At 44.0% G+C, this 12,596-nt stretch overlaps 1 pseudogene; it reads right to left on the bottom strand.

The window, feature by feature from the left end:
• Window positions 1-10,339: 10,339 nt before the first annotated feature.
• On the bottom strand, window positions 10,340-11,433 carry LOC146863228 (serine/threonine-protein kinase TBK1 pseudogene; annotated as a pseudogene).
• Between the last annotated feature and the right edge of the window lie 1,163 nt (window positions 11,434-12,596).

The following is a 12,596-nucleotide window of genomic DNA, read 5'->3' as shown; positions in this document are numbered from 1 at the left end:
GCTTGGCATCTACAGGACCATGGGTCCTAAAGCCCCATTAAAGGAGGGGGGTTAGCACAGTGTTGGGGGTGTCTGGGGAGGGTGGAGGGTGGTGGTGGTGGGGTGGCTTGGTGGGGGGGCACTTCGGTGGGGTATAGCGAAAAGATCCATGGTATCAAAAATGAAAATAAAATGATACAATACCGAAAATTTTGTTTGGAGTTTATAATTGTAGTAGCATTTGGATTGGGTATAGTTTCTTTTTGGCTTTATTATGGTTTCCAGGGGTGTTAAAATCTGCTCTTTAAATGTCTCTGGCCTCAATAATTATAATAAGAGGAACAGGGTTGCGGCAGAGCTTTGCAACAATTCAACTGTCCTAGAGACACACATACCTTGGGGCAAACGCAATATGTTAAATGATTTAGGATTTTCTCTCTTAGTTGCCTCACAACAAGCCTCAATGACATGGGGGGTTGCAATATTAGCTAAAACAGCTGTGCAGACTACAGGCCGCTGTTTAGCAGATACAATGGGGCGATGGGCTATTGCTGAATGTGTGTTTGGCAACAGCAAACTTACACTTTGTACTATTTATGGGTCCAATTTAGATGAATCAGCAGTTTTTGATTATCTAAATTTAGAGCTTACATCGTGGTCAACTCCTTTAGTGGTATGTGGTGATCTTAATATTAGTTTTTTAAGATAAAGGAACTTCAGAGTGGACCACAAGCATATAAGGGGCGTAAACCAAGAGTTTTTAAAGCTTTATATAATTTTGTGAATGATCATGGCCTGGTCGATGTATGGGATAATTTTTTCCCAGCAGATCCGGGCTATACGTTTTATTTGTTTCCTCATAAGAAATTGGTATGGCTTGATTATTTTTTTTTGTCTTCAGCATATGTAGCTGGGGCATCGGTTCATATATTTCCTAGGATTACATCAGATCATGATCTATTACTTTTAGAAATAGAGGCAATTGGTCTAAAGTCCATAATAAGAACATTTTCATTTGATCGGAAGCTGTGCCTAGATGACAGTTTCAAAGAACATATGTCTAGTTGGATTACGGAGTTCTTTGAACTTAATAGGCAATCTGCTCATGTTGCAATTATATGGGATACTTTTAAGGCTAGTTTTAGGGGCGAAGTGTTGAGCTTTGGTTTATATTATTCGAAGAAAGCTAAATTGGAGGTACAAGAATTGTATTCCAAAATGAGAATGGCTGAGGAAAAATTGACCCAGGGGATAGCACAACAGAAATATATTGGATTTTGAGACCGATGTTGCTAGGTGTCGGGCAAATATTAATGCTTTATGGAACAGGGAAAATGCTAGGAAATACTTGATTTATACAAAGCAATGCCATGAGTATGGGGAAGCGGTTGGTTGGTGCTTAGCACTACGGTTGCGGATGAAGGAAGCCTCCCATCGAATTATGGGCATCAAAGATCGTTTAGGTGCAGTGTGTCAAGATCCGCAAGGGATATTGGGAATCTTTCATCAATTTTACATGGAATTATATACATAACAGGAAATGTTGGATGTGGGTAACAATATATTTATGGGGGGAACATACCACAATTAGACCCAGATGCGGTAGAGTTATTAGAAACCCCAATTACTATGGAGGAATTAGAGATTGCGGTTAATAGTCTGGCAATGGGCAAAGCCGCAGGACCTGATAAACTTCCGGGGGGAAATCTATAAGGCATTTTTTCAACAGATTAAGCATGAAATGTTGGCTATTATTAGGGCTGCACAGAATGGGCGAGCTCCTAAATCCTGGAATGAGGCCACAATTGTGGTCTTTAAGAAGAAGGGGAAACCACCGGAACAGCCCGGTTCATATCGTCCAATATCTTTGATTAATTGTGATTGTAAAATGTATTCGAAAATTTTAGCTAATTGGTTGGCAAAGATTATTTGTCCATTAGTATCATTAAACCAACATGGGCTTATACCGGGTCGGGGGACGGTTACTCATGTTAATAAGGTGGTGACACTCTTTGACAGCTCAGGCAGAAAGGAGGAAAATGGGGTTCATTTTGTTAGATGCTGAAAAGGCATTTGATCGTGTCGAGTGGGAGTATTTATGGAAACTAATGTATCGGGCAGGGTTTGGGAAGGGGTTTATGATGGCTTTGCAGGTATCGTATACCGCACCTGTTGCAAAAATAGCTGCAATGGGCATAGTTTCAGAACCAGTGAAAATTACTAGAGGAACTCGACAGGGGTGCCCTTGCTCCCCGTTACTGTTCGCTCTATACATCAATCCTTTTTTCAGGCATGTTGGAAAAGCTTCCTTAGTCAAACCCTTTATAGTTCAGGGGATCCCTCATTCTGTTTTTCTCATATGCGGATGACATAGCCATCACCACAGAAGATCCGTTTACTGCCTTTAAAGAGGTAGAGCGTTTAGCAACAGAATTTGGTTTGGTATCAGGATATAAGCTTAATATTATTGAAACGCAAGTACTTTGTATGGATAATATTGTATTAAACGATGTGAGATCGGTGAAAGAAGTTATGTATTTAGGTATCAAAATTCAAACATCGATGAAAGATCTAGTTGAAGCTAATTGGTTGGATATAATGGGCAGCATTAAAGAATCGTTAGAAAGAATGTGGCGGCTACATTTAACACTCGTCGGTAGAGGTAACATCATAAAAATGAATATTTTACCATGGGTATTATATTTATTCAGCTCTATTCCTCTTGAAGTGACACGAGATCACATTCAACAATTGCAATCTTTGTGTACTAAATTTCTCGGGGCCCCTGGTAAACCCAGACGGGCTATAAGGTTTATTACTTTAATAAAAGAGAGGGGGGGCTGGTCGATACCCGATTTTACACTTTATTATTATGTTTGTTTTTTGTTAAAAATGCAAGTATTATTGACAGGGGAGGAGGTCAGGAACACCACGGAGGCTCCCTCCTTTTTCCAGTTAATGCTTGGCTCTGAGGCAAAGTGCTGTCTGTTTAAAGAAATTGATGGTAAATACTTTAAAAGGACACGGTTTAAAGTAATGGAAGCTGCTTTCAAGGTTTGGAGAACTGTGCGGAAATTACTTCTGTTGGAAGGGCTAACATATTATACACCCACGAATTCCCTTCGGATTCTCCCTTCCATTTTTTGGGATACGGTGGCATTAAGTTGGAGAAATAAAGATATTTTATAAGTTGGAGATTTTTATGAGGTTGGTGGGCTTTTCTCAACTTATGCAGATTTGGCTAGGCAATATAATTTGTCTAAGACACACTTTTTCAAATTTCTGCAAATCCGGGACTTTTTAAGTCGGAAAAATATGGTGCTTGCACCAAATCAGTTTATTGAAAGCATAAGATGTCAGGAAAAAATTGGGGTGCTGTATAAGATCCTTTTATCCCTTAGACCAGGCGATTTGGAGAAACATAATGCCCAATGGGCTAATGTGTTGGGTGAATCTGGTATAGCTATAGAGAAAGCCATTATAATGTCTAAAGAAACTCTCCTGTCTGCTAACTTGAAGGTTCAATTATTCAAAACTGTATTTAATTTATACTACACTCCAGCACGTATGGCAAAGGGGGGGGAGGTTTGATGGCAAATGTTTTCGTTGTGGGGGGGATAGTGTGGATAGTGTACATGTTTTTATAGTTGCTGTAAACTGTCTAGTATGTGATGGATATTGTGAAATTTTTGTCAGAAATCACAGGGATACCTATTAAGATTACTCTTTTTTATGTTATTGGGTATTGGACAGGACCTGGACAAGGGGACCCCTATGTTTAAACATTGCTATTCAATTTTTATAGCAATGGTTGTAGCTCGACTGTGTATTGCTGCTGATTGGCTTCAACCTGAGCCCCCTCCTTTTGAACGATGGCGTGCCAAAATGTATAATTTACTTAATATAGAAATGAGTTTGTATTCGGCAAAAGGTGCAAGGAAACGCAAGGTTGGAATGTGTATTTGGGGGGCATTTTGTGATCATATGAATGTATTAAATTATTGATACATTGTTTGTTTTGATACCGTGGAACAATAACATATTTAAAAAATTTTTAAAAAAGAATTTCAGATGTGTTGGTTTTTCCTAGTATTATACACATAACTTAATTAAAACAATTTTTTTATAGCACTACTCATCCCAAAGCAGGGTGTCAGAGAGCTTTACATAACATACAAATTACACATTGCAAATAAATCATGTAAGTGTGTAAATCAATGTACACGATGTGTTACCTAAGACAGTGTGGGTTACAAGGTATAGGATTCACATGTCCTTAGTAGCTCACTGTGCTAACAGAAGGATCTCTGTTTTAAAAGTAGTAACCCACTTACCAATCTACATTAAAAAAAAATCTGTCACCTGCATGTCACACGATCTGCTTTGCAGGAGACACATTAACCTTATATACTAATTTGATTCAAATCTGGGACTAGACAAAACACAGATCTCTGGAGCAAAAGTCTTAACTCTAGAGTTATCTTACCAATGTTATTATTCCTTGAAATTTACTGGGCACACAAAGGTCTCTGCAGTAGGTGCTCAACCCCATAATATATTTTAAAATGCAGACTCTGCAACCAATTAAGCAAAACATATTTCCTGCCATGTTTCTTCTTGTTGCTGATTTCTTTGTGGCAAAGTTTAAATAAAATTAAAAAAAGCATTGGCAATGCCAATCGATCTTGGTAGTGCCTGCAGCCGATGCACCATTACTCCTTTGTGTCACCACGGCATACAAAAACAAGGTCATATTCATTTAACCATTTGATAGAGAGCAAAACATGATATGAAATGTGTACATTTCCTTTAATGAGCGCCGCCAAAATTGCCTAGTAAAATTATGATACTTATTGTTTTCACCTTTCAAAAAAAGAAGGTACCGCCTGCCTTAGTGCAATTCATACTTGTGACTTGTGTGTTACACGTACATACCTGCTGAAGTCACTTAACTCACTGAGCTATCCAACTGGCTAGAAGTACCAAAGCCAACAATCATCAAAATAAAGAGATCATTGCATGTGTAGATTCAAATGCAGGAATCCTTTATTAAATCTCTTCCCTCTTCCTACTACATTGTGTGTTTTTGGTCACTGTCTTACCATACCTCCCTTCTAGTCAGTGAATTGGATTTTCAATGACCACCAAGATGTCAAGGCCATTGCATGAAAGTGGTAAGCCAGATAATTAGGACACTGTACTGTTATTATAAATGGGTCACATGGTCAGATCCTGGCGGGGCTAACTCGTCCTTTGGACATTTTGAGGATAACATTTAATCCTGTTAATTTGTGTAATGGTAATTAATTCTTGGAATACTTAGACATATCAGCCTTAAAGTATTATGTAATAGTATTGTATTATTTTTTACCACTGTTCTTCTGGTTCCCAAGGTGCTTGGAGACCGTACACATAAGTACCTCTTTGGTGTCCCTGGTAGGTCAGTTTCAAAATTTGAGTAATGTGAATTTACTTGGGTGCTGGCATCAACATTACCTAACCTAGGATGTATGATGTTACAATGCGAGTGAGTACAACGCGTGCCGTTACATCGCGGTCGTTACAACGACTGCGATGTTACCAAGCTATTCCATTACAACGCAAGTCTTTACATCGACTTGCACTAGATGGCGTGCTAACATTAGTAAAGTGTAATTTACTATTCCAACTCCAGTCCACTTAACAGTAGGGAAGGTGCTGGGATAGTAAACTACACTATTTGTAATGTTAGCACGCCATCTAGCGCAAGTCGATGTAAAGACTTGCGTTGTAATGGCATTGCGTGGTTACATCGCGTTCGTTGTAACGATTGCGATATAACCGCATCGCGGTGTACTAACCGCGATGTTAAGGATGTTCCCCCCTAACCTACATCTCAAAGACAGGGTAATGTATTTTAAACATACCATTGTTTGTGTTATCCTTCAATAAGCCTTTTACTGATCACTTGCTTTTAACCTGTAATTCTGCAACAATGTGCCTGCTTGTATACTGTGCGCTGTATTCTAAACCTCTAAATGCTTACTATACAGATGCACTCCAACGCCTAGGAGTGCAGTTAATGGCATGTGCGCTTTACGATGACCATCAAGCAAATTAGAACAAGCCCTTCCTGCAGCCTGTTTTATTAGTACCCAGCTAGCCCATTATGACATGTTCCTCTTTTTTGTAACAATCTCAGGAGTTAGGAGGGGGTTGTGAATGAGTAAGTGAAAGGCAGTAGACATTAAGCTGTCCCATGACCTTGCAAGGCAATGGTGACCATGGTAGGGTTTGCTGATGTACTGTGCGCTGTATTCTAAAACACAAAACGCTTAGTATACAGATGCACTCCTGCTGCTGTGGAGTGTAGTTGATGGCATGTGATGCATTACCATGACTATCCTGTAAACTGAAACAAGACCTCCCACAGCCTGTTTTATTTGTAACCAGCAAGCTCGTTATGACGTGTTCCTGTTTTTTAGGTCTCTGCTAGCGTTACAGCTCAATCGTTGCTCGCTCTGCGAGACATATATTAGAAAGAGGATTTCAGAAGGGGGCTTGAAGCCCCCCCCTATGTTTCATTGGCTGGCATCATCGTTTATGCTAAACGGTGGCCTGCCATTGGAAATTAGTTTGTTTTGTTGACGCCCTTTCTCCTTTCGGGACGGCCTCTTCGGACTGGATCGCTTGCTTCACGGCTGTCATAAATCACTTTCTTATCTTCAGGAGGCGTGTTATATAAACAAGCCGTGATCCAGTCCGGATGGGCCGTCCCAAAAGGAGGCAGGGCTGAAGGCAGGTACAACGCGCATGGCGCGCTTTCACTTTATAATTCCATTGCGTGGCGACAGCTTGTTTCACATACACCCATATTTGGTTCGCTCTCCGTGCTTAAGCTCTCTATCTCTTTGGTGCTCACCGACTTGTGTGGTCACTATGTCCTTTTTTTCTCTCTCCTTCACGTAGCATTTAACCATCCCTCCTTTCATTCCCCGATGTTGTTATTATGCCTTTGTCACCCATTTCACCCTATCCTTGCCTCTTTTAAACTCTTCTCTTGCATTTCTTCCCCAACTGTTCTGCCCTTAGCTCCGGCTTTTGCGTCAGCTCTTGTTTTCTCTTTCCTACCACTCCCCGCGTTTCTCTTCACCTGCAGCTTCTCCCTCTCACATTGCGTCTCTTTCACTGCTGGTTTAAATATGATTCTAGATAAGTCCCGGTCCCCAAAATGAAGTGTAAGAGGGCCCACTGTCACCGTCACAAAAGAAGTACTGGTTATTGCAGGAAAGAGTAGTGGCTGAGACCCTGTTTGTTTACTTGCGTGTGCACTGAATCGCTTAGGCACCAGGACTTGAGTCACAAGCTTCTCAGGGGAGGGGAGTTATATTGGAATCCTCCGGCATCCAAAACCTTGCTAAAGAAGTCTTTCCTCAGGAAAGGCGGCAAAGTGTCCTGTGTTTTTGAGTGATTTATGGTCCGATACAAGGCAGGCTGTCAGTGGGAGAAGTTGGCCTGGTATATGCTGGCCACTAGTTATAGTGGGCACCTTGCACCAGTCCAAACAACCCCTTATTGATGATGGGTTAAAGACAACCTTTATTGAAAGCTATCCTAGTGGTAGCTATGAAGAGCAGCCTTCAGGCTAAGTCTTGAAGGAATGTAAAGCAGCATGTTTTACCAGTCTATAATCTCTTGAGTGACTAGATGAAAGGAGACCACACCAGATATATATATAAAATATATTTATTTTTCCTAAACACACCATACTAGTCTCTTTATGAAGCTAGAGGTAAAAGCACATAAGTTACACTTCAAATATTACAGTAAAAGAGCACAAATACACGTTAGGCCCTAGGGTCGGACCAAACCATATACTAAGAAAGTGGTATAAGAACCACGACTTGACTAGACACAAGGCCTAGAGCCTGTAGAATCGCCGGGACCCCAAGGAACCACCCAAGGTAGTGACACAGGGGACCGATGGGGGCCATGTGCAGTGTGAGAACACAGCTGTGAGCTCCCATTAGCTTCTATGGGGAAAGTCACGGTTAGATTTTTAAAGTTAAAGGACACTTAGAGATGGACTAGGACCAAACCCTCTTGGACTTAGACAGTGCTAGGGTCAACACCCTTGGGAGCACCGGAGTACTCGAGTTACCTCACCCAGGAAAGCCGGGTGCACAGGTGTCAAATGGTGTCAGGTCGCGTCGTCATTTTCAATGGCTGCTGGCGAAGAAGTGCTGCTGCCGGGAAGATGCGAAGTGTCCTAAGAGATCCAAGCCTGGATCGGAGATGTGAGTAACCTGAAAGCAGAGAGGACAGAGTCTGGGTCACTTGCCAGTGACCCAGGGCACAATAGACGAATGCCCACCGATGTCGGGTGTCCCAGGTGAAAAAGGTGAAGCTTGACTCTTCAGCCACGAGGACCAGGAGGCATCAAGGATGACCAGGAGCTGGATTCGAGCTGTCCCACAAAGGATGTTGAGTGCTGAAGCGTCAGTGCTCGGATTGGACACAAAAAGCCTTGGCAACAGCAACCCACAAAGAAAGGAGAAAGATGCTTCGGTGTGGACCAGCAAGGTCCTGGGGACTCCCCAGCAATGGAGAGTCAGGGCACGTCTGGAGCAACCAGGGAAGCCCAATAAAAGTGAAGTTACTCTTCTCAGGGACCCACAAGTTGACAGACCAGAGATTACGAAGGGACCTCGAGCTGAATCACAAGATGGTGGCCCACGGGTCACTCGGAGTGGACAGGCCAGCAATTTTCTGAGGATTCACTGCTCGGGGTCTGAGCTGCAAGTAACCCAATGCACAGCCTCAGGGGACGTCGAGAAGCTATTGCACTAGCAAATGTGCACGGTGCTTAGGGGTTCCGGTTCCACAGTACCCACGAGGGCTACGGGTCTCAGCTTCGCTGGGGACACGCTTCGGCCTCTGAGAAGTCTGGAAATCCACCTCTGGTGTTGCAGAGACTTCGGCGTCCAGCGGGAGCTTCAGAGATGCAGACCGGACAGATGCGTCTTTGGTGCCTGCCAAGCAGGGGAGTAACTCCTTTACCCCAAGAGAGATTCTTCAGTCATCTGGCGTTGAACCGATCGTCGAAGGTCCAGGATTCAGTTTCAGAGTTAAATCCAGGAATATCTAAAGTTCTGGTTACAGAGGTTCCGTCTTTATACCCAAGGAAGGGGTTGGGCTAACTCAGGGGACCCACCTATGGAAGGGTTTGGAAAGAGGGGTGGCTTCACCCATTTCCTTTGTCCAGTTTCGCGCCAGACCAGGGGCTGGTAGCCCCTGCAACCGGTTTGAGCTGGACTATGCACAGGAACACCAAATGAGTCCCCAGTGCAGGACTTCAAAGAACTCCTGGAGTGCTCCCACCCAGCCATAATCCACTAAGGCCTGTCTGGGAGGTGGTAACACCTCCCTGTGACAGGAAACCTATTGTCCAGGCCTCCCCTGCCGGAGTTTCAATCAGCAGCAGGAAGCCAGACTCGTGTCTGTGGCTGCAGCATTCATTTTGAGATGCCAGGGCTCTTTTAAGCTGGTACCGGGTATACCGGTGCTGTCATGTCTCGCTAGAAGGGTGGGATCATACTCCCACACCAGTTACTGGTGTGGGGGTATGTTCCCAAGGTGTTTGACACCAAATACGACATTTTTCCATGCAGCCAGTCCAAAGTTAACATTTACCGTTTGGTTATAATGCACTTAAGAGTATATGGTCATGCTGCATCACATACCAACAAAAAAGGAGACACTGTTCCAAAGCAGGGTCAAGAAAGATACCCAAAAAGCCTAACAGTATAAAGAAAAAAAGCATCATAAAAAGAAGAAGTCCTAAGTAAAGTGGGCCCATCAGGTGAGGGAAAGAACATATCTTGCCTCTTGTTGCCCTCACACACCCCGAGAGGTGTCATGCTTCATCATCGGGCATGTGCTCCTCGTTGGGCCGGCGCTGCAATTCCCAACGGGTCCCCCGTAGGTTCACTTTGGTGGAGATCTTTTGAGGCATGCCGGATGGTGCATGAGGGTGTGCGGGGTGGGTCCTATGTAGGGGTAACAAAAATTGCGTGCATAGTGAGTTAAAACTGGCAAGGGGTAACCTCCTAGAGGTTGAAGTAATTCAATGACCCTCTTGGTAGTATAAAAAACTCTCAATAAGAGTATCATCCCAAATGGCACAATATGCCTAAGCATAAAAAAAATGGCCAACATGTTTCGCACCTCTGTCGCCGCTAAGGTCATTGGCGCTTCTTCAGGACCTGGATATAGGAAAATAGTGAAGTGCATGTGAGATAAAAAGAATCAAAGATAAATACCCAAAATGCATTTCAGGGCGGGCCATTGTGCTGCTCCTGATCAATACCCAAAATGCATTTCAGGGCGGGCCATTGTGCTGCTCCTGATCAATACTATAAATCAGGAGGATCAGGGTCCAACGTATAACACGTGAAAGTAGATATCCAGCAACGTGTTCTTGCCTCCCATATGAAATGAGAGGAGCTCCAATGGTAATAAATGTTAAACGCCCACACCTTATCGAGCTGGAAAGGCTGCAGGAAGCTGGCATATCACAACTCCATTCAATTGGTCCATTTTCTGCTTTCTGTAGTCCAGATATTGCCCCAGAAGGCTTTCCGGTGATTAGCTGATACATCATCTCCTTATTCCTGCAAGGGCCTTCAAAGGGTCTGAAAGGAAGGCTGCCAGTGGCAGCATGGTAAAATGTCACCCCAATGCTCCAAAGATCCACAGTTGCTCCATACTTTTTTTGATGGTCTTTTCGTAGTACAGCTCGCTCATACATATCTGGATGCAAATATTCTTCTGTGCCATATAGAGAAACAAATTGTTCATCATCTTCCAGTTCCCGGGCAGCCCCAAAATCTGTCAGCTTATAGACAGACTGGCCATCTTCACCAATAATACGCATTATGTTGCCAGGCTTGATGTCTCTATGGATTATACCATTCTCTCGAAGATGATTCATCCCTGCCACAACATCTCGCAAGACGATTAAGAACTCGGATTCTGGTAGTCCAAAGGCATTGGATGGTTCCTCTAAAACAGTGTACAAACTGGCACACGGGCAGTACTCCATCACAAGAACCTTGTGTCGTGTGGCTGTCTCTTCTTCAATAGCAAAGAGCTTGACAATATTCTTGTGATTCAGTTTCTTTAACACTTCAAACTCCCGGTCTTGAACATCATGGGGACGCAAGAAGCTCATGCTATTGAACACCTTCACAGCATATAAGTCACCAGTTTTCTTGTTGCGGCCGCGATAGACATTGGCCGTGGCTCCTTGCCCGAGAATATCAGACACCAGCCACAGGTAATTGGCTGTACTCTGCATGGCTGCGCTTGCCAGCCGTCTGTTCATTCACAACGGACAGTCCGTTGGTTCAGCTTACTGTCTGTTCCTGTATTAGCACTTCCGTATCGCATCAGAAACACCACTTCTGACCATACTCCAGGACCCGGCTAACTCAGGGGACCCACCTATGGAAGGGTTTGGAAAGAGGGGTGACTTCACCCATTTCCTTTGTCCAGTTTCGCGCCAGAGCAGGGGCTGGTAGCCCCTGCAACCGGTTTGAGCTGGTCTATGCACAGGAACACCAAATGAGTCCCCAGTGCAGGACTTCAAAGAACTCCTGGAGTGCTCCCACCCAGCCATAATCCACTAAGGCCTGTCTGGGAGGTGGTAACACCTCCCTGTGACAGGAAACCTATTGTCCAGGCCTCCCCTGCCGGAGTTTCAATCAGCAGCAGGAAGCCAGACTCGTGTCTGTGGCTGCAGCATCCATTTTGAGATGCCAGGGCTCTTTTAAGCTGGTACCGGGTATACCGGTGCTGTCATGTCCCGCTAGAAGGGTGGGATCATACTCCCACACCAGTTACTGGTGTGGGGGTATGTTCCCAAGGTGTTTGACACCAAATACAACATGTTTCCATGCAGCCAGTCCAAAGTTAACATTTACCGTTTGGTTATAATGCACTTAAGAGTATATGGTCATGCTGCATCACAGACAACCCCGGAGAATAGATTCGAAAGGCTGCAGAGGGGCTCTGCTCCTGCATGGGCACCCTCTCACACAAAACCAAGCACCCTGCTTTCAGGATTGATAAGGCCTACCATAGGGGTGACAGATAGGTTTATATGTACAGTGATGGGTGAGATATAGTGAACTAATATCTCAGTAAGGGGTGCATGCACCACCTTGCTCAGGCTGCAGTAGCAGACCTATGGTGTCATTTTGGAGGGCTTCCCAGGGGTGACATAATACATGCTTCTGCCCCTGGTAGGCCTCTGGGGTACCTATGCCCTGGGTACATAGTATACCATATACTAGGGACGTATAAGGGCACCCCAGAATCCAATCTGTGGGGTACTTAAGGTACTAGGAATCAATTTAGAGAGGAAGCAGCTAGGCTGGGGTCCTGGATAGCAGGCCTCCAGCCAGACTAAAGTCAAAAAACAGTGTTACAGCAGCATAAAATGGGGGTAACCATAAGAAGCAGATCCTACTCTCCTACACAACGCCCCCGCCAAACGCAGGGACATTAAACTAACCTTGACCAGTTGAATCTTCATGTTCTAAGTGGAAATATCTGGAGAGTCCATCTGCATTTGC

Source organism: Triturus cristatus, chromosome 2_2 (genome assembly GCF_964204655.1).
Source record: "Triturus cristatus chromosome 2_2, aTriCri1.1, whole genome shotgun sequence".
Classification (NCBI taxonomy): domain Eukaryota; kingdom Metazoa; phylum Chordata; class Amphibia; order Caudata; family Salamandridae; genus Triturus; species Triturus cristatus.
The sequence above is the reverse complement of the archived record's forward strand: the minus strand, read 5'-3'. Positions and strand labels throughout refer to the sequence as shown.